Genomic DNA, 23593 nt, shown 5'->3' with positions numbered 1-23593 from the left:
ACAATGCCATCCCCGTAGGAAGGATACAGATTGGTGCCAAAAGGCGACCACCCACGGAGCAACGTGAAGAAGCTCCTTGGCCTGTGGCTGCTTGTGCTATGAAACAGAAAACCATGGGCCACAAGACCAAGAAAAGAAAACAACTGACTGCTAAGGAGGAAATGGAGTCAGAGCTAGAGGGCTTTGGGGTGCTACCAGAGAGAACTCAATCTTACCTTGTTACTCGCTTAGGAGTGCCCTTGATGGGCCCCCTAGCACTTTAGTGGCCCTCGGGAGCTCGCACAAGGGAGTGGGAGCGACCATGGTTGGCTAAAACAGAGTGGGCAAGCAATGGGTCGAGAATATACCTGCCCCCTTGGGGCTAGACCCTTCCGTGCTGGATTTCTTAGAGCAGCTGCCAGAGCACTTACAACTAGTAATGCACACCTTGTTGGAATGCTAGCTTGCCTCGGCCTTTGAGGAGTTCATGGCTTCCCGACCTATCGAGCTGGTGGTTATCGCGCTCCAGTTGCATAGTTAAGTAAAACGTCTAGTTCTCTTCGAGAAATTTCTTAGCTTTTTATGGTTTTGAGAAGAGGAAACTAACTTTTATCTCTTTTCCCATACAGGCCTTGCTCGCCTTGACCGTGGCCCAGCAGAAAATCGATATGGACTCTACTGGTAGTCTCCACAAGCTAAATGAGGAAAATGCCAAGCTAAAGTAAGACCTTGTGGCCATGGATGCAGAGGCTAAAGCAGTTTGCATCCAGGCAGATCAGTACCTGGCAGAGAAAGATTCTACACTTCGGGCTATGGACCTTCGGAAGGTTGAGCTTGAAAAGAGAGATGGGGATAACAAGGAGCTCCAACGGATTGTGGCAAGACTGAGCAAGGAGTTGAGCGAGAGAGAGAAAGAGCTAAAGGTGAGCACCGATCTCGCGAAGGTGGCGGAGGGGAGTCGGGCTCAGTTGTGGGAGAACTCTAAGAAGCAGAAGAGGGCGATGGATGTGAACCTCGAACTATCTCAAGGGTGAGTCACTTCATTGACCGAGCAGATGAAGCAACAAAACCTGGAGCTCAAGAGGACGGTTGCTTACTAGGCAATACAAGCCATTTACAGCTTGCAGCCAAGGAAATCGGAGATGAACATCTCCGACCTTCCGGACGAATACTAGTCCATCCTTGTTTCCATGCTTCAGGTTAAAGAGACCAAGCAGTAGGAGGAATATGACCCTCCTCTGGAAGATGATCAATCAAACATTTTCCAAGATCGGGCGGATGATTTGGGGGTTAACGATCATCCAGAGGAGTGGGAGGTTGCGCCCGAGGGGCCTGGAAATTAAGACCAATGATTGCTCTCTTTTCTGTCCTTGTAGTTCTCCTAGCTTTTTAGCTTTTGTAACTCCTTGTCGCCTCTTGTACATATTTTTTCAATATATAAAAGAAACTCTTGGTCACTTGTGATAGCACTTTTATAACTTAAGTACTTCACAAAACAAATATGACTTATCTAACCATTAAACTTTCAAAATGTTATAAAGAACAAGATTATTAACAAAAGACTTGAGATCACGACACAAGTTTTTCTTTGAGAAGAAGCGGAACAATCTTATTTGTAATACTTACAAGAAGGTAAATTTTACAAGTAAAAGGAAATAACCAAAGCTATAAGCGAGTTCGAAATTATTGATAATAAGGGCGAAGATATTCAGCATTCCAAGCTCATGGTACTTTGGAGCCGTTAAGCCTTTTAAGGTGATACATCCCAGATCGTATTACCTTTGCGATGTGGTATAGACCTTCCTAGTTGGGTCCCAATACCCCCATACTCGGTTCCTTTGTACCGAGAAGGACTTCTTTTAGAACCAGGTCGCTAACCTGAAAGTCCCTTCTCCTGACCTTGGAGTCGAAGAATTTTTTTGCCTGCTGCTGGCAAGAAGCTATCCTTAACCAAGCTTTATCGCGGTGTTCTTCAACCAAGTCTAGACTTACACGCAAGAGTGCTTCATATTATGCCTTATTAAAAAATTCCCTCCGAAGTGAATCAGTTCCTACTTCCACTGGAATCATCGCCTCGCAGCCATACACTAGCGAGAAGGGTGTTTCTGAAGTAGAGGTTCTCAGAGTTGTCTTATATGCCCATAGCACTTTTGGGAGGTCATTGGCCCAATTGCCCTTGGCTGCGCCAAGCTTGGCCTTCAATGTGTGCTTAATAGTCTTGTTGACAACTTCAACCTGACCATTGGCTTGCAGTCTTGCTACTGAGACAAACTTTTTATGAATCCCCAACTCATCGCAAAACTACTTGAATTCCTCATTGTTGAACTATTTCCCATTATCAAAGATGAGTGTATGAGGAGTCTTGTAGCGACACATTATATTCTTGAAGACAAAGTCTTTGAGCTTCTTAGTAGTGATTGCGGCCAAAGGCAAAAACCCACTCAGTGAAGTAATCTATTGCAACCACTGCATACTTGATGCCCCTTTTACCAGTCGCCATGGGCCTGATGAGATCAATTTCTCACATAGAGAATGGCTAGGGACTGGTCATTTTCGTTAGCTAGTGGGAAGGAGCTCGCGGAACATTCGCGAACCTCTGGCACTTACCACACTTCTTCATAAAGTTGAAGGTATCCTTGTGAAGTAGAGACCAATAATATCCTTGACGGACAATTTTATTAGCGAGAGATCGTGCGACAGTGTGATTACCACAGATCTATTCATATATCTCCCTCATGATGTAGTCTGCTTCATAATCGGTTACACATCGGAGGAGGGGAGTGCTAAACCCTCGCTTGTACAATTGATTCCCAATAAGTGTGTAACGAGCAACTCTAGTTTGCAGGATTCTTGCCTTAATTTTAACTCTGGGTAAAGTCTCATCTCGAAGATACTGAATAATTAGAGTCATCTAAGAAGTAGATTTGATCGTAGCTACGGCTTGCTCAGACGAGCTGAGGTTGGGAACCTCAATGTATCGAACTGGGATGTTGTCTAGGACATCGGAGACCAGCGAGGAGGCTATTTTTGCCAAAGCATCTGTGACAGAGTTACTGTTTCTCGTAATTTGATTGATCATGTAATGCTTGAAAGGCTTGAGCGCAACCTTAGCTTTACTCAAATAGCCGACCATGTTTTCTTATTTGGCTTGATATTCTCTTAGGATCTGATTAACAACTAGCTAGGAGTCACTATAGATGTCGATTATTTTCGATCCCATTTCTCTTGCTAGTCGTAGACCAGTAAGTAGCACTTCATATTCGGTCTCATTATTCGTAGCTTTGAATCTGAACCTAAGGATTCCATGAATCTGAGGCCCTTCGGGACTAAGGAGAAGAAGACCAGCTCTGGCTATTCTTTTATTCGAAGACTAATCAACATAGAGGCTCCAAGTTGATAAGTTCCGAGTAGTTTCCTGGGCAACTTCACTAGCTAGCTGTTTGGGTTCTCGATCTGGTTGATAAGAGAACTCCAAAATAAAATCAGCAACAACTTTCCCTTTGACTGTTGTCTTCTATCTGTAATGCAGATCGAACTGGCTTAATTACATAGCCCATTTAAGCAACTTACCTGAAGCCTCTGACTTTTGAAGAACTTGTTTGAGTGGGTAGTTGGTTAGAACATGGATTGTATGAGCATGGAAATAAGGTCGCAGCTTCCTGGTAACAATCAACAGCGCGTAGGCTAATCGTTCCATCTCTAGAGATCGTGTCTCAGCATCCAGAAGTCGCTTGCTCATATAATACACTGGCTGCTAAACTTTATCTTCTTCTTGGATGAGAGCTGTGCTGATCGCATACTGGGAGACGGACAAGTAGATAAATAAGATTTTCTTGGGAAGAGGCTTGGATAAATGCTCTTTTATGCTTTGGAAGGCTCACTAGCATTCTAGAGTCTATTCAAACTTCTTGTTGGACTTGAGTATATTAAAAAACGGCAAGCAACGATATGTTACTCTCGATATGAAACGACTAAGAGCCGTTATCTTCCCATTCAAGCTCTGAACTTGCTTTCGATTTGCAGAACTTGTCATACCTAGGAGAGCTCAGATCTTTTCGGGGTTGATCTCAATCCCCTGGTGGTTAACCATATATCCCAAGAATTTCCTTGAGGATACTCCAAACGAACACTTTAGAGGATTAAGCTTCATTCTATATCTTCGGAGTACATTGAACATCTCAGTGAGATGCGTTATGTGATCTGATGCAACATGCGACTTAACCAGCATGTCATCGACATAGACCTCCATCGATTTCCCAATTAGCTCAGAAAAATATGTTTAACCAAACGCTGGTAGGTTGCCTTAACGTTCTTCAAATCGAAGGGTATGACCTTATAACAGTATAGCCCCCGATCTGTGATGAACGAGGTATGCTCCTCGTTAGGCTCATACATCAGGATCTCTACAGCTTGTGCCCAAAGGTGGCGTCAATGAGCTGATCAATCCTGGGCAAAGGGAAACTATCAGTCGAACATGATTTATTAGGGTCAGAGAAATCAATGCAAGTTCGTCACTTGCCGTTGGGTTTCTTCATCAAAACCAGATTGACGAACCAACTTGGGTAATGAGCTTCCTAAATGAACCTGTTTGAGAGGAGCTTCTCCACCTCAAATTAAGGGCATCATATCACTTCGGATCCATGACTTTTCTGTTCTGACGAACCAGCTTGATCGCGCTATCGATGTTGAGTGCATGACATGTTATATTTGGGCTAATCTTGACCATATCAGCATGAGTCCATACAAAAATATCGATATTCTGTCTAGGAAGCTCGTTAAATCTACAGCGAGCTGCGGGTTGAGATTACTCCTAATTCTGGTCGATACCTCTGACAGAGACCCAATCGACCTACTGTGGGAACACTCCTCCTGAACATGAGGATCTATGCAATCTTCCATTGGACTCGACTGTGGCTCGATCCTGGTGATTGCCATTGCCTACTCAAGAATGCTCACCGGCTTCTCTTTCCCTTTGCACGCCATCTGCACTGCCCTTACATAGTAGTCGCGAGATTCACTCTGAGACCCTTTCATTTCCCCGTACCCCATCGGAGTAGGAAACTTCATCAGATGATAAATGGAGGTGACGCCCTTGAAACTTCGTAGTAGAGGTCGTCCCAGAATGCCATTAAAAGTGGACTGACAGTCTATCATGAAGAATTCTGTCATCTTGGTCACTTCATTGATCTCACCCAAAGTGACGGGAAGTGCAATTGTTTCCTTGGGAATCAGATGATCCCTAGTAAAACCATAGAGAGGGATAGAGACAGGCTTTAGATTTGCTTCGTCCAACCGCATCTCCTCAAAAGCTCGCTGAAATAAGATGTTTACAACGCTGTCATTGTCCACCAACATCCTTTACACTTCGCACCGACCTATTTTAGACGCGATGACTAGTGCATCCTCATGGGGATGATGCAATTGCACCGCGTCTTTCTCTGAGAATATAATCTCTTCTTCTCTGTGAAACTTAGCGGGTTGCGACGCCGTGCTCATCACACTCATGGGGTCATGGTGAGCTTCCCGAGCTTACCTTTCTTGGGCACCTTGAGAATTCTCCGCGAGGTGAGGTCCTCCAAAGATGATCCCCAAGAAGTAGAGACTCTTATGACCACGACATTTCTTCCCCTATTCCTCTTGATCCTTCTCCCGAACGGGAGTTGGACCATCAACATACTCCTTGAAGTGCCCCTGCTTGATGAGGTCTTCAATTGCTTGCTTGAGAGCCCGACACTTATCGATGTGTTGCCCATTATCCCGATGATAATGACAATATTTCTCGCTGTTTTTTGTTGAAGGGGGATTGTTCATGGGTGCCGACTCTCCGAGCAGGCTGGCCTCTTCTGTCTTGTCTAGAATAGGTGATACTGACGCGTTCAAAATAGTATACTAATTCTTGTCGTGATCACAATGAGGAACCTGGGCATAGGATTTCTTGGGCTCAAATCGCTGCTTCTTTCCCTTCCATTGATCATCATTAGCCTACTTATGATTAGCTCTTCTATTGCCCTCCCCCTGGTTAAAAGCACTGGTCGAAGGACCGGGGTCGTGGCGATTGAGAGTGGCTACAAAATTCTCTATTCGGAGGTACTTCTATGTAAAGTCATAAAAGCGGGTGAGGGAAATGTCGTCCTTGGATTGTAGCTTCTTCCACAAGTCGGTCTGCAGGCAAACTCCATAATAATGAGAGTTCGAACAGATTCTTCAGGTGTGTTAGCCACCTTGTACATGTCCTTATGGAACCTGTCAATCTAGGACTAGAAGGATTCATTATTTTCCTACCGTATGTTGCTCAGATAGCTCAGCAGCATTGAGAACTTCTTATTCGCCTAAAAGTGTCTCAAGAATAATGAGCTCATCTGCTGCCACGAGTTAATAGATCCTAGCGGAAGTGATCTCAACCAGCGCTTGGCATGGACAGTTAGGGTCACTACTAAATAGTGACATTTGGCCAAGTTGGAAACTTGGTGAAGCTCCATGAGGTCGTCAAACTCATAGAGGCGATCCTACAAAGCAGAATTCCCATCAAATGCTCGCATATCGGGCATTCTAAACCTCGATGGGAGAAGAGCAGCTAACACTGTTAAAGAAAAGGGAGACGCCTCAGCGACTTGCCCATGCTCATTTTGCTAAGCTCTAAACTGATATAGAGCTCACTGTAACTCCTCAATCTGAGACAGCACAGCTACTTAAGGATCACTTTTTGCAACATGAGTTCGACCCTCATGATTACGGTTGAGGAAAGACCGCAGATTGGACTCTTTCTCTCCTCGGTTAGAGGCTTCGGCATATCTTGACACACGCTGACTGGAGTCGTGTGAAGTCAATGAAAGGGTCACGGAGTTAGCTCGACCTCCACGGTGATCAGAGTTGACTCGCGGTTGCTAGGGGTTTCCTTGCCTTGCACTCTTGTGGGGGTGCCCATGCGATATGGTGTGGGACGGTTCATGATGCGACATGTCACCAAGTCGCAAAGCCACAGGTATTCTACCTTTTTCGCGACTGGTATTTGCTGGTCCCTTGGAGCCCTTCGGCCCATTATCTGCCACCTGATTTCCCTTGCCTTTAAGCGCTGTAGTGCGCGTGGCATGGGCCTTCACTCGTTTTCGAGCTTTAGCGCGACCTACAAGCGTTTTTTACGGTAACATCGTCTTGTCAAACTCGGGTGGTACGACCTGATCCAAATGGTCTAACCTTCGGTTAACTGTTTGGAGATTATTATTGAACCTCTCCAGGTAATCCATCACAGCTGGGTCAAGCTGTGAGCTCGAAGGAATGTCCGTCGTGGTACTATACTGAATCGGGGGCACTTCAAGAGAAATGTCATCCTATACCCGGGGGACCTCCTCGTTGCTTGGGCTAACTTTCTCGGTTTTGAAACCACGGGCCATTTGCTAGCGAATAGACTCAATTGCTCAGAGATTCCTGGTGAAGAGCGGATACTAAATCAGACCCTCCTTCTAGAGTCAAACTATTGATGCCCGATTTTGACACCTACTATTCGCACGTGCAAAGTGCTAAGCGGACTTAGAAATTACACTTGAACAAGAAAATGAAATAAATAAGAAGGAGACGATTTTTAAAGTGGTTCGGGTGCTCAAAGTAAATCTTACGTCCACTGTCTTTTTATTTATGAAAGATTACAATCAGGTTGCATGTAGCGATCAGAGAGAACAGAAATACAGAGAGAGAGAGAGAGAGAGAGAGAGAGAGAGAGAGTTTTTATTATTAGAATTAGAACCCCGAAAAATGAGAGAGGAGCTCTCTATTTATAGTAAGATGTTTCGGGGTAATGATTACGGGTCTGCCAGTGGGCAGGTGCTGTATAGTTCCTACCTTGCTTCCTATTGGCCGGTTGCATGGAAGATATCCTTAAATCGCGTAGGGCTTGGGCAGGTGAGTGACTCCCATCCAGGCCTTTACCTACCAAGCTGATGACAACTTTACTTTTTCTGTCCTTAGATGACGTGGCAACACCTAGACGACATAATACCTTCTTGAACTCTGATTGGTCCTCGTTGACGTAAGCTTGCATCAGCCCTGATTTTTTAGGCATAACAGCATTAAACTACAAATAGGTTAGGATTAGAATTCAATGTTTATATATAATATTATAAACTTTATAGCTATAAGAATTTAATTAAAAATAATATTTCCCTATTTTACTTCAATGGCAAATCTATTAACAAATACTAGGGTTGGTATACCAACAACAAAGAATGTAAAACCGGTAAAACACAAATTTTCAATGTTGTAATACATACTTATACACCATCATATTTATTTTTTATTTTTTTAATGATTGGGGGTGTCCGGACTAGCTTGTACGCACTTCAACTAATCTCCCGAGACCTTAGAATCACTGATCGGGTAAGAACTCTAGTGGCCACCCCTATTAATAGTTGAGATGAATCGAACTCAAGACCTCTTAGGTAATATATACAAGAGTACTAATTGACCATTCGAAAACGTAGTGACAGTTTACACCGTCGTATTAATGCATCAACATAAAATTTGTAAAATTGTAACATGAGATTGACCTATAAACTAAAGACCGTAAAACTAGTAAAATGCACATTGTAATAGAGGTTTTACTACTGTACAATATTGTATAATACATCAACGTAAAACTTGTAAAATATACACGTGCAAAATTGTATTATAACCAAAATTGTTGTAGAAGTTATATAATGCGTAAATAATTAAGATGGATACAATTGGAGTCTCTGAGTAGATATTAAGTAGAATATTATTATTTGCTTTGTAGCAGTTGAAATAGAAGGTTGATTGATGAATGATCGACAGAGATGAATTGCAGTACTGGGCTGTTTGAACACTCGAAGTTATGATAATTCCAAGAAGGCAGCGGCTGTTAGCAGATGGCTGGATAGTCAAGTGCATTAATATGTGGAAAGGAAAACTCAATAGGTACAAAGTAAACTGAAAGACAACTTATCTTCCGTATACTTCAATTATTGTACCTATCTAACATTATTAATTATATGCATGCCCTTTCAATTTTTTTTTTTATTATTCACAAAAATAATTTTTAAGTGCGAACGTTTAAAATTATTTAACCTGATAAAAGGTGAGCGGCCGATACTCCAATCATTAGTTTTTTATTTTAGGGTTTGTGAAGTTACGATGGAATACTCAGCTTGGTCTCCATGTTAACAGTTTCAAGAATTGATCAATAAATTTATGAAAGAACTGCCCATAAACAAATTATACTCTTGATAATCTCTCCAATACATGCAAATCAACATTAATACAACAAAGACTATTAGGTTAAAGCAATACTAGGATGAGTGTCTTCTTCCCTTGTGACAAGATGTTAAATTCTTTAGTCATTGATGTTAGTTATATCTATGAGATTTTGTATTCGAGTCACAAGATAGGTATTTACCACATTTGTGTAATTATTTTAGTTTATTGAATTTGTAAGGTGTTCCATAATCTTAAAGATTAGATAATTTTAATATGAGTTTGGATATATCTATTACCTAAAAAAAATACTAGGACGAATGATTTTGTGAAAAGTTCTCGTGTTGCAGGCATCCTAAAAAAATGAATTATAAATATTTGACAAGAATGAGGAAAAATATATATATATTTGTTCCGCAGTAAAATTAACCCAATTTGAAACAATAAAGGAATTAAACCTACTAGCAATAAAGGAATTAAACCTACTAATCCAACGGAGCCTTAAAGATCCAAAGTGACCTTGTCACATCAGATATCAATGAGAAAACACACTGCAATTAATTCCCCATTTAAGCTTCCAGATTTAGTATTTGCTTAATTGGTGGAGGAGCTGTTCTCAAACCATTTTCAGAAACTATTCTCCGTAACTCATTTTCCTATAAACACTTACAGTTTTTCTATTCATCAATCAACACTATACTAAGAAATTCATTGCGTTGGCCCTACTCCAACCCGAAAACAAAAAAAATAAAACAAAAAAAATAAAATAAAATAATCCAACCACCTTCCACTTCAGACAACATTCCATTATTTGAAATGAAATAAGAGATTTTACTTGTCAATATTTATAAATTCTCATGTGCGGATGCCCCGAAGTTTTTAAGGGTGTTTTAAGGGTAAACAACTTAGACACTTGAACCACTTGGCTTTGTTGAGATTGTGGAGCCAAATTCAATCCAAATTCCAGTTAGATTAGGATATGGGTTTTCCTAATTTGTGTTTAAGTAGAATTGTTTTCTTTTAGGAATACAATTGGAAAAAAGATTATAATTGTATTAGGAATTAAAATATAATTCTTATTAGGATATGGGATTTGAGTCCTATTAGGAATTGTGTCCCATATATTACCTATAAAAAGGAGTTAAGTCCTAGAGTTAGACGTAACAAATTGAATAGAAGGCAAAGCCACAATCAGAGTGAGAGCTACCAAATAGGGTTTAGTGAGTGAGCCAATTTGTGAGGCTTGAGAGATTCTTGTAATTTTTCTTCTTCTTCACAGTGAAATTCCGCAGCGGAAAGTGGACATAGCTCTCATACAGAGAGTGAACCCTATAAATCTTGTGTTTGTGTGTGTGGTTATTTTGTGTCCTTTGTTCGCATTATTTTTTGCTTTCAAGGATTTAGGATTTACTAGTATTCAATTAAATCCCCCCAACAACAGGAAGAAAGCAATGATTGGAGAAGAAGGAGGATCTGCACTTGGGATCAACAAGTTTGATGGAACAGATTACGCATCTGTATGGCAGAAAATTACATCTACCTCTCTTAAGAGAAAAACCCGAAAAGATGTCAGATGAAGATTGGGCACTCCTTGATAGACAAGTATTAGGAGACATTCGATTGACATTGACAAAAAATGTGGCAATTAATGTGGTGAAGGAGACAACCACAATAGGGTTGATGAAGATCTTGTCCGATATGTATGAGAAGCCTTATGCGAATAACAAGCTACATCTTATGAAAAAATTATTTTATCTTAAGATGAGAGAAGATGCTTCCGTGACAGAGCATATGAATTATTTTAATACAATCATTAATCAATTGTTGTCTATAAAAATTGATTTTGATGAAGAAGTTTGTGCCCTAATTCTTATGGCCTCCTTGGTAAATAGTTGGGAGGCTATGAGAGTAGCAATTAGTAATTCAACAAGTAGTGCGAAATTAAACCTCACAAATGTCAAAGATAAAATTCTCGCTGAGGAGGTTCGCAGGAAAGACTCGGGTGAGATAACGTCGAATGCTTTGAATGTTGAAACAAGAGGCAAGGGCTGCGATAGGAATTCAAACTGAGGCATAGGAAGATCAAAATCAAGGAATGGAAAAAAGAAGTCCAGTTTGGGAAAAAAAATAGAGTGCTGGAATTGTGACAATAAAAGTCACATATAGAGGAATTGCAAAACACCAAAGAAAGAGGTGAACAACAATGACGATGTTGCCAATGTCGTAACTAAAGAGGTACAAGATGCTTTACTTTTATTTGTTGATAATTCTATTGACTCTTGGGTTTTAGATTCAAGAGCTTCATTCCATACCACTGTACACCATGAAATTCTAAAAAATTATATGGCTGGAAATCATGGAAAGGTATACCTAGCAGATGGAGAACCTTTGGATATTGTAGATATAAGTGATGTCAGGTTGAAGATAACAAACAGATCTGTGTGGAAAATCCAGAAAGTAAGGCATATACCAAAATTGATGTGCAATGTAATATCAATTGGGCGACTTGACGATGAAGGGCATAGTGTGTCCTTTCTAGGTGGTGTATGGAAAGTTACTAAGGGAGCCATGGTGGTTGCTCATGGAAATAAAACTGGAACTCTTTACATGACTTCTAGTTGCAGAGATTCAATTACAGTAGTAGATGCTAGTGTTACCTCGAGTTTGTGGCATTGTAGACTTGGGCATATGAGCGTGAAAGGAATGAAGGAGCTTTAATTAAAGGGAAAACTACTAGAGTTGAAGTTGATTGATCACAATTTGTGTGAAGGTTACATCTTTGGCAAACAAAGAAGAGTAAGTTTTTCCAAAGTAGCAAGGGAACCAAAGGCAAAGAAGTTGGAGTTAGTTCACACAAACATATGGGGACCCACTTCTATGTCATCCCTTGGAGGCTCAAAGTACTATGTGACGTTCATTGATGACGCGAGCATAAAGGTATGGGTTTATTTTCTGAAAATAAATCTAATGTTTTTGATACTTTTAAAATGTGGAGAACCATGGTTGAAAATGAGACAAACCTAAGGCTGAAGTGCTTGCGATCCGATAATGGGGGAGAGTACATTGATCAAGGGTTCAAGGAATATTGTGCTAATAATGGGATCAAGATGGAGAAAACCATTCTTGCAACTCCTCAACAGAATGGTGTCACTGAAAGATGAATAGAGCCCTAGATGAGCGTGCAAGAAGCATGAGATTGCATGTTAGACTACCATAGACATTTTGGGCTGACGCAATCAATACTGTAACCTACTTGCTCAATAAAGGACCCTTTGTACCGCTAAATTGCAAGATCCTAGAAGAAGTTTGGAGTGGCAAATAGGTAAATTATTCTTTTTTAAGAGTGTTTGGTTGTTTAGCATATGTTCACATTCACTCTACTCGTAGAAGTAAGCTTGATGCTAAATCTAACAAATGTTTTTTCATTGGTTATGGTGACGTCGAGTTTGGTTATCGTTTCTAGGATGACCAAAATTGCAAGATTTTAAAGAGCAGAGACATCATATTTAATCAATAAGTGATGTATAAGGGTAGACTCAACATGAAGCTAGAAAGTCCAAACACTGAAGTGAAGAAGCGAGAGGTAGTTCCTTTGAAAGACTTCATTGGTTATGGTGACACCGAGTTTGGTTATCGTTTCTAGAATGACCAAAACTGCAAGATTATAAGGAGCAGAGACGTCATATTCAATAAAGAAGTGATGTATAAGGATAGACTCAACATGAAGCTAGAAAGTCCAAACACTGAAGTGAAGAAGCGAGAAGTAGTTCCTTTGAAAGACTTCCCAATGAATGGCATGCAAGACAATGACCAGGAATATCAAGATAATATAGCTCAAGAAGTTGAACCACAAACACCCATGTTTGAACCTAGAAGATCTTCCAGGACTATAAGACCACCATAGAGGTACTCTCCTTCTTTGCACTATATTTTACTAACTGATGGTGGTGAACCAGAGTGTTACAAGGAAGCAATACAAGTTGATGACTCAATCAAGTGGGAGCTAGCTATGAAGGATGAGATGGACTCATTATTAACAAATCAAACCTGGCAGTTGACAGAGCTACCACAAGGGAAGAAGACATTGCAAAACAAGTGGGTTTATCGGGTGAAAGATGAATATGATGGAAGCAAACGATATAAAACAAGATTGGTACAAGAAGTTTGATGAGTTTATGTGTAGTAACGGTTTCCTCAGACACCAAGTAGACCATTGCTGTTATTTCAAGAAACTTGGTAACTCCTATATCATCCTACTATTATATGTAGATGACATGTTGATTGCAGGGGCTTGTAAAAGGGAAATAGACAAGCTAAAAAGGCAATTGTCAAATGAGTTTGCTATAAAGGATTTAGGAGCTGCAAAACAAGTCCTTGGTATGAGGATTACCAGAGATAGAGCCAAAGGTTTCTTGAAGTTGTCATAAGAAGAGTATGTGAAGAAAGCACTCAATAAGTTCAACATGGGTGGAGCAAAGCCAGTAAATACCCCTTTGGGTAGTCATTTTAAACTATCCAAAGGTCAGTCACCTACAATAGAACATGAGTGAGACTACATGACCAAGGTACCCTATGCATCAGTGATTGGCAGTCTTATCTATGCCATGGTGTGTACAAGGCCAGACATAGCACATGCAATGGGAGTTGTGAGTAGGTACATGAGCAATCCAAGAAAGCAACATTGGGAAGCAGTGAAGTGGATTCTCATATATTTGAAAGGTACTACAGATTCAACATTATGTTTTAGGAAGTCAGACTTAGAGCTATAAGGTTATGTGGATGCTGATATGGCTGGCGACATTAATAACCGCAAGAGTACCACGGGTTATGTCTTTACATTAGGTGGTACAGCGGTCAGTTGGGTTTCAAAGTTACATAAGATTGTTGCTTTTTCTACTACAAAGGTAGAGTATGTTGCTATGACAGAAGCTAATAAGGAGCTAATATGGTTACAACGGTTCCTAGAAGAATTGGGTCAGAATTATGAGAAGAACGCTTTGTATTGTGATAGTCAAAGTGCAATTAACTTAGCAAAGAACGCAGTCTACCATGCTAGGACAAAACACATAGAAGTTCGTTACCATTTCATACACTCAGTTCTGGAAGAAGGAGTTATAGCTCTCAAGAAGATTCAAGGGAGTAAAAATCCAACTGATATGTTTACGAAGGTGGTTACACTTGAGAAACTAAAGTTGTGTACAACTTCAGTTGGACTTCTTGCTTGAAGAAAGAGAAGTTGATGTCACTGCTGATGGGTGAAGAATTGAAGACATGTTGAATTAGTCTCTAAGTGGGAGGTTATTAAGATTGTGGAGCCAAATTCAATCCAAATTAGAGCTGGATTAGGACATGGGTTTTCCTAATTTGTGTTTAAGTAGAATTGTTTCCTTCTAGGAATACAATTGGAAATAAGATTATAATTTTATTAAGAATTAAAATATAATTCCTATTAGGATATGGGATTTGAGTCCTATTAGGAATTGTATCCCATATATTACCTATAAAAAGGGGTTAAGTCCTAGAGTTAGACACAACAAATTGAATAGAAAGCAAAGCCGCAATCAGAGTGAGAGCCACCAAATAAGGTTTAGTGAGTGAGCCAATTTGTGAGGCTTCAGAGATTCTTGTAATTTTTCTTCTTCTTCATAATGAAATTCCACAGTGGCAAAGTGGACGTAGTTCTCATATGGAGAGTAAACTACTATAAATCTTGTGTTTGTGTGTGGTGTTATTTTGTGTCCTTTGTTGGCATTATTTTTCGTTTTCAGAGATTTAGGATCTACTAGTATTCAGTTAAATCCCCCCAACAGGCTTGTGGCCGATTAATAAGATTTAGGATTACTTGAGGTCTTGTGTTCGAGTCCCACCAAGTGACTATCTACTATATTTGTGACTTACCTGACCTATTGAACTTGTAGGGTGTTCAATGGAATCCAAGGATTAGGTTAGGTGCGTGTAAGCTGATCTAGACATTCCGGTCAACCAAAAAAAAAAAAAAATTAGACACTTGACTTTGACTTTGTATTTTGTGAAGCTAGTAGCCTGTTGCTTACTTTTGGTCCGCGCATTAAGAATTTAAAAATGTTTACACTAGATATTTAACTATATAGATATATAAAAGGAAATTCTTGGGTTTAGATGTTTATAACTTATAAGTTGCTACCTTCATCTTTGCATTTTTGAAGCCAGCAATTGGTCGGTGACCTATGATCTGTATGTAAAACTTTAGGACGTTCGTACCACAGAGATTGATTAATATATAGTTACTCTTTCTTGTGGATGTCTTGAATTTTGTAAAATCCAAACTTGTTCTCTTGTCGACAGTTTTACTTAAGGACAAATTATTTAGATTCTTGATGTAAAAAATGTAGTTGAAATTCGTCTTTTCTTACAAAACGGCCAATATATATAAATGTAGGTCCGGATTTTGAAAAAAATATCAAAATGTTGGTTTGAAACATTGAAATACCAAACTCTAGATCCTTGGAGAAAAATAGTAACCCTGGTGAGGTGTTGAAGTCATTAGATGTGGTTGTGAGCATTGAAAGGGAAATAATAAGAATGAAGCATTTATGAAGACTTAGGAGAAACCATTGATGAAATTTAAAGGACACTTTCCACCCAACCAAGGACATCTTTATAAATACTCTTTGCATTTTTACCTATCTATATACCTAAATCCTATAAATAATTTAGTAAATTTCATCCACATTTTATCCAAAATTTATTTTAGACCATATTTTGAATTGACCCCACTAAGCTTTTACAATTAAAGTATTTAACCAACAACAAATTATAAGATATTTTGAATTGAGTAAATCGCAAATGTTCAAATGACTAATAATCGAATTTGAGACCGTGTATTTATCTATATTATCTCTAATTCGTTCTATTCATCTGGGTTACTCTCAGATCGGTATGTTTCAACCAACCGCAATTGGAATTGATCCAACAATATATCTTGATTTTACAATGATTTTTTGAAGTAGGCATGTACACACTTCCGAATCAATTCAACCAAATGCGTTAAATCGAAACAAAAACACTCTAGGTCTTCGTCAATCTGAGAGCTAGAGCCAGTGGTGGGCCGTGCCAACCCACGGCACGGCCCGACACGAAAAAAGCATAGCACAGCCTGGCACGAAAATATATAGGTCGTGTCGTGGGCCTTAAAAAAAGCCCGTGGGTCAACACAAAAAAAAATAAAAAATAATAGTTATTTTTTAAAATGAAGATATATTTGAAGATTTTAAGAATTTAGAAATTAATAAAAATTAAGATGTATAATAATTCTTAATTCTAATTTCTAAATTTGTATTTGTAATTTATAAGTATAACTTATAAGTAATAAAAAGTGTTGAAATCCAATTAATATTTCAGTGTCTCATTATTTTATTATATTTCATAGTGATTATATATTTTTAATTAATATAAATACAAAATATCACTAAATATAATATATAAAATATTTTTAAAATAATTATTAATAATAAATCAAAATTATCATTATTTATAAATATTAAAATTAAATATTTTTACAAAGTACGTGGGTCGGCCCATGGCACAGTCCAAAGCATGGCACGATATTAACGAGCCATGCTGTGGGCCTTCAAATTTCGTGGGTTGACATGATATGACAGGATACGAAACTGTGCAAGCCTTGGCATGACATGACCCATGATATGATGAGCTTTAAATTTTTAGACACGACACAGCACGGTTCACCGTCACCTCTACTAGAGCCATATAATTAAAAATAACATAGTGGAGTGTCAACATCAAAGCCAACAATCGAAGACCCCACAAGTAAATGCAGAGGGCACGTGAAGAGGAAGATGATAAAAGATGGAAACAATAAAGACATGAAGAAGCATTATGTTACATACTACAATAATAAATTTGGACCACTTTCATTTCACTGTCTCCTTACTTTTGATAAATATAAATATTAAGAAACATAGGCTCAGAACCCTATAAAGTTGCAAACGAGGTTGACAGTTTATACAGTAAATAATCAGCAGCAGCCACCTTCTTCTAAATAACACAGTAGTAGTAGCCAACACCACCGAACCAAACTGATGCAAAACTGCTACACTTCCTCTCTTTCATTCCCACTTTCCTTTGCGCTTATTAGTTCGTTTGTGTTTTGCATTGAATGCATGCCATCCAACTTATACACATGTGCTCCCCCATTATATATATATAAATAGTTAACAGTAATATTAGGTCCATAACCCAATCTTATAACCCTCGACATAGTAATTCATGATTGGTCAGTTTGTAAATGGACAAACATGACCTGTAGCAAGCAGACGAAACCCATTTAAGAACTGACCAATTACAAACTGTCACATCGAAGGTTGTAAGATTGGATTGTAGAATTAACGTTACTCGTATGATAATCCTCCAATCTAAATGTCTTGATACTAATTATTTCAGGATTATGATTAAATACTATTGAATTTTTTGATCGGATTAAAATAACATTTTACAAATAAGAATGAAACGACATTTAAATATGATCATTATATAATTAAAATAATGATATCTTGACTAGCAAATTACGAAGCCTATAATATAGCACTGTACAAATGCATTTTACAAGTCTATAGCAAAACCCATAAATGTATGGCTTTGGCTATAATATAACATTGTATAGATATGCTCCCAGATGTGGACGATATGCATTAATTTGTTTATTATTTAAATTGAGACCTTCATTTACTAGTATAAGTAAACATTAAAAGACGTAATTTTACTGTTTTTTTGTATATTGGGAAAAAAATTGACTCAGTTTCAGTATTCAATAATACTAACCTAACAAACCCCACTCACTAACCTCATGTGGAAATTTGTAATTGGCTTGATAAGGTGGAACTCATTATTGGACAAACAAGACCCATATAAACTGACAAATTGTGAGCTAACACATAACATTTGTGAGAAAAAATTAGTAAAAAGTATTTGTGAGTGTAGTATTACTCTTTTGTATGTTAATGGTTATTAGCGTCGTTAAATTATTTATTCATACCATCTAATGAGATTCGTTAAATGAAAAAATGTAGATGTCCATTGGATAGATTGACTATGTATATACTCAAATGTACTACTAGAAGTGGTCAAGGATCGATCCCAAGCAGGCCCAAGCCTGGGACCAGTCGCTCATGGGCCTAGGATTTAGGACCTAGACCAATCCTGTAGGCCTGCAAAATTCCACCCCCACCCCCCCGATATTTTTTTATATTTAAAGGCGGAATGAAATTTTATAGGGAATTTTAGTAATTTTCAGGGATAGATTAGTAAGTTTCTAAAAGTTTAATTAATTTAAAAAAATAATAAATTAATTAATAGTTAATTTTAACATAAATGTAATATTCACACATTCACGCTTCACAAATAAACAATTAAATAATTTTTTTATTAAATTATTTATCTCCATCGTCAACAATATTTAAATCATTCAAATCTGTATTCCTAAAGAGTTCGAGTAGTTCAGGATCTTCAAGGTGCTGCTGTAGTCTTCTTTCTGCATGAGTCCAATCCCGTAAACATGTTATCACTTCAATCATCTCATTGGTTAAAAAACATCTTCTATCTTCAACAATCCGACCACTCTTGAAAATGTTGACTCGGATGCAATTGTAGAAACCGACACAGATAAAATGTCACGTGCCATTTGGGCTACAATGGGAAATCGACTTTCATGTTGGTTCCACCATTGAAGAATATACATGTCACGTTTCTCCTTTATTGTCATGTAGGACAGGTCCACTTGTAGATAGCGATTCAACTCATTTGGTCCATGTATGTACGAGCTAGAGTTGTTACTTCCGCCATGTTCCATATACGTCCACTTGCTCGATCCTTCACGGGGGTCTGCATCAAGGTCCTGATCGTCTCTCCTAAACGTTCCACTTCTACTTCCATTGTACCTGTTCTCATATAAAGAAAAAATGTTTTCCAATTTTTGCTTAAAGTCAGTCAAATAAGATGTATAATCATGTCCTAAATGATGGTCTAACTCAATAATTATATAGTTAACTACGTGTAATTTAGACCTAGGATCTACAACAAGGCCTAATCCATACAAGAATGAAATATATAACCAATATTTCTCATATTTTTCTTCCATCTTTGAAACAATTTCCCTTAAAACATCATTATATCTATATTTAGCAAAAGTTTTAGCAATTTAAAGTAAAATATCTAACACTAAATTAGTAGTCAGATAATAAATATCACTTAATGTATTAGTAGAATCATAAAAAAATTTAAGAAATGAATAAAAAAGTTCACAAACTGCCCAATCATCATAGTTGACAACTTCCTCTGGATAGTGCTTCCGGTTGACAAAATCTGTAATTTGTTTTGTAGTTGGCAAAGCTTTTTCTAACATCAAGTAGGTGGAGTTCTAACGGATAGACATGTACGTACATAACTTCAAAGGTCGAACCGGTGGGTCTTCTTGCCTACAATATTTGACGTACTCTTGTCATCTTTTATTGCTACCGCGACGATAAATCTGATAGCTACGCGCACCCTCTCCATCTTCGAATGTATAACATCTAAACCTGCTTTAACTATCAAATTAATGATGTGACAAACACATCTCTGGTGAAAAAATTTGTCTTCACCACGCGGATCTAATCTCTTTTCAAATAAAGAGATTGTCGTAGTGTTAACAGTTGCAATTATCAAGCGTTAGCGCTACAACTCTATCAGTTAATAGATATTCTTGCAAAACTTCAAGAATTGTAAAATAAATAGTCTCAACACTATGTTTTTCATATAATGGTTTAAAGCCTATCAATTTTTGTTGTAAACCCCAATTATGATCTAAGAAATGTACTATGACAGTTGAAAAATTGGTTTTTGATCTATAAGCCCATATATCTGATATAAGTGCAATAGATATATTCCTAAAATTTTGAAATTCGTATTTAAGTTTATAATTTATTTTGTTATAAAGTTTTTGTATATCTCTTCTACTTGTACTTCTACTGACAAGGGTATCTGCTGGACAAAATACAATTTTAATCATATGAATAAAATAAAGATTTTCAGATAAACAAATAGGAGAGTTTGTAACAACTATGAATCTTGCTATTTCCTCTCGTGCAACATGTGCATTGTATTGCCATGTTGAGAGAGTTGAGGATTGTAGATTAAAATTAAGTTGAGTTTGAATTTGCCTACCTGATCCGGTTGAAGATGTACCGGGCAGCTGCATTATTTGGGGGTGCTTCTTCTCCAAGTGTCGTCGTATCGTCGAAGTCTACTTCTCAGCGCTAATAATAGTTCCACATAAATTACATACCCCACACAATTCTTCCCCCTCCCCACTTGTCTTTGGCCGTTTCAATTTGGTGAAATATCACCATACATTGAACACAACCCTCTTTGACGATCAAGGGGTTGGGCTATGCCCGTGCCCGTTGACTCGCAACTCGTATGTATTTGGCTACACCTCGTCCCGATCGAATGTGGCTGTGGAATTGCAGTTGCTGCCTCTGGAGGCAAGGGTGAAAATGGATTGAACCCTTCTATTTCTTCGGTGGATAGAACGTAAAACTCATTTGGGGATGATCCTCCGAATGCATCATTTCGAGAATCCAATTTATGATAAAATAATAAATAATTAAAATGAAAATAATAATAATAATACGAATAAGAGATGATATTGAAAAATAGAAAAAATTGAATAATATAAATAAATAAATTATAAATATAAATATAAATTGAATGAAAATTTAATTGGAGATTTGGAGTAGAGAGATTGAGAGAATGAGAGATTGAGTTGTGTGGAAAAAACAAGAGATTTGAGGAGTTATTTATAGTGTAGTCGTGGGGGGGAAATGAAAAAAAAAAACCTCCCCCCCAAAATGACCGTTGACAGGTAGCCAGCAGTTATTAAACAAAAGTTAAAAAAAAAAATTATTTTTTTTTTTAATTTTGTAAAATTTCTTTTTAGCCCATATAATTTATGTTTATTTTAAAATTTATAAGGGGTTTTATGTAATTATACAAGAGACTAAAAAAAATTAAAAAGGTTTGGTCCCAGGCCCGGGCCTTGGAAGAGGGCCTAGTGGAAGGATGGGCCCTCCTCCTTAGGCCTGGTCCGGTTTTGGAACTAGGCCTCCTAGGATAGATCCTCTCAAGGATCGGTCCTAAAACCGAGTTTTTAGGCTGGGTTTTTAGACTTAGTCCCAAATGTCCAACTCTATATACTACGATATGCCATTTCGTCCTGGGATCATATGATCAAGGGTTGCTAATTCCCTAGTAGCCCTTCAATTTTGGGATTATGATCCAAAGGCAATGACTAGTACCCTTCGATGTNGCGTTAGCGCTACAACTCTATCAGTTAATAGATATTCTTGCAAAACTTCAAGAATTGTAAAATAAATAGTCTCAACACTATGTTTTTCATATAATGATTTAAAGCCTATCAATTTTTGTTGTAAATCCCAATTATGATCTAAGAAATGTACTATGACAGTTAAAAAATTGGTTTTTGATCCACAAGCCCATATATCTGATATTAGTGCAATAGATATATTCCTAAAATTTTGAAATTCGTTTTTAAGTTTATAATTTATTTTGTTATAAAGTTTTTGTATATCTCTTCTACTTGTACTTCTACTGACAAGGGTATCTGCTGGACAAAATACAATTTTAATCATATGAATAAAATAAAGATTTTCAGATAAACAAATAGGAGAGTTTGTAACAACTATGAATCTTGCTATTTCCTCTCGTGCAACATGTGCATTGTATTGCCATGTTGAGAGAGTTGAGGATTGTAGATTAAAATTAAGTTGAGTTTGAATTTGCCTACCTGATCCGGTTGAAGATGTACCGGGCAGCTGCATTATTTGGGGGTGCTTCTTCTCCAAGTGTCGTCGTATCGTCGAAGTCTACTTCTCAGCGCTAATAATAGTTCCACATAAATTACATACCCCACACAATTCTTCCCCCTCCCCACTTGTCTTTGGCCGTTTCAATTTGGTGAAATATCACCATACATTGAACACAACCCTCTTTGACGATCAAGGGGTTGGGCTATGCCCGTGCCCGTTGACTCGCAACTCGTATGTATTTGGCTACACCTCGTCCCGATCGAATGTGGCTGTGGAATTGCAGTTGCTGCCTCTGGAGGCAAGGGTGAAAATGGATTGAACCCTTCTATTTCTTCGGTGGATAGAACGTAAAACTCATTTGGGGATGATCCTCCGAATGCATCATTTCGAGAATCCAATTTATGATAAAATAATAAATAATTAAAATGAAAATAATAATAATAATACGAATAAGAGATGATATTGAAAAATAGAAAAAATTGAATAATATAAATAAATAAATTATAAATATAAATATAAATTGAATGAAAATTTAATTGGAGATTTGGAGTAGAGAGATTGAGAGAATGAGAGATTGAGTTGTGTGGAAAAAACAAGAGATTTGAGGAGTTATTTATAGTGTAGTCGTGGGGGGGAAATGAAAAAAAAAAACCTCCCCCCCAAAATGACCGTTGACAGGTAGCCAGCAGTTATTAAACAAAAGTTAAAAAAAAAAATTATTTTTTTTTTTAATTTTGTAAAATTTCTTTTTAGCCCATATAATTTATGTTTATTTTAAAATTTATAAGGGGTTTTATGTAATTATACAAGAGACTAAAAAAAATTAAAAAGGTTTGGTCCCAGGCCCGGGCCTTGGAAGAGGGCCTAGTGGAAGGATGGGCCCTCCTCCTTAGGCCTGGTCCGGTTTTGGAACTAGGCCTCCTAGGATAGATCCTCTCAAGGATCGGTCCTAAAACCGAGTTTTTAGGCTGGGTTTTTAGACTTAGTCCCAAATGTCCAACTCTATATACTACGATATGCCATTTCGTCCTGGGATCATATGATCAAGGGTTGCTAATTCCCTAGTAGCCCTTCAATTTTGGGATTATGATCCAAAGGCAATGACTAGTACCCTTCGATGTTGGCTCGAGAAAATTGATTAGTCCCAGGATGGCAAGATCATGATCCAACTGTTGCCAATCCACTGATATGATTACAAAGATAGGTTACCCTTTCATTTCGGTTTGAAACTCCATGATCAGTCTTTGAATCATATCTAAAGGTTACCAATTCATCTAAGAAGGTTACCAAGGATAGGTAGCCCTTCGATTTTGGTTTGAGACTCTGATTATTCTAGAAATCATGATCGAAGGGTTACCAATTCAGGTTATGGAGGATGATATTTCTTTTGTTCTTTCACTATCCTCTTTCCCTGGTCCACAATCCAAACAAGATTGAAATTAATTCATAAGTTTGACTTACATGTAAACAGGTATAAAGTTTCAAATTTTTTGTCAAAAAAGAAAAATAAAAAAGAACAGAACTAATAGAATCCAATGTTATCCAAGGCC

This window comes from Pistacia vera, unplaced genomic scaffold (genome assembly GCF_008641045.1).
Source record: "Pistacia vera cultivar Batoury unplaced genomic scaffold, PisVer_v2 Contig173, whole genome shotgun sequence".
Taxonomy (NCBI): domain Eukaryota; kingdom Viridiplantae; phylum Streptophyta; class Magnoliopsida; order Sapindales; family Anacardiaceae; genus Pistacia; species Pistacia vera.
Note: the sequence above shows the minus strand (reverse complement) of the source record.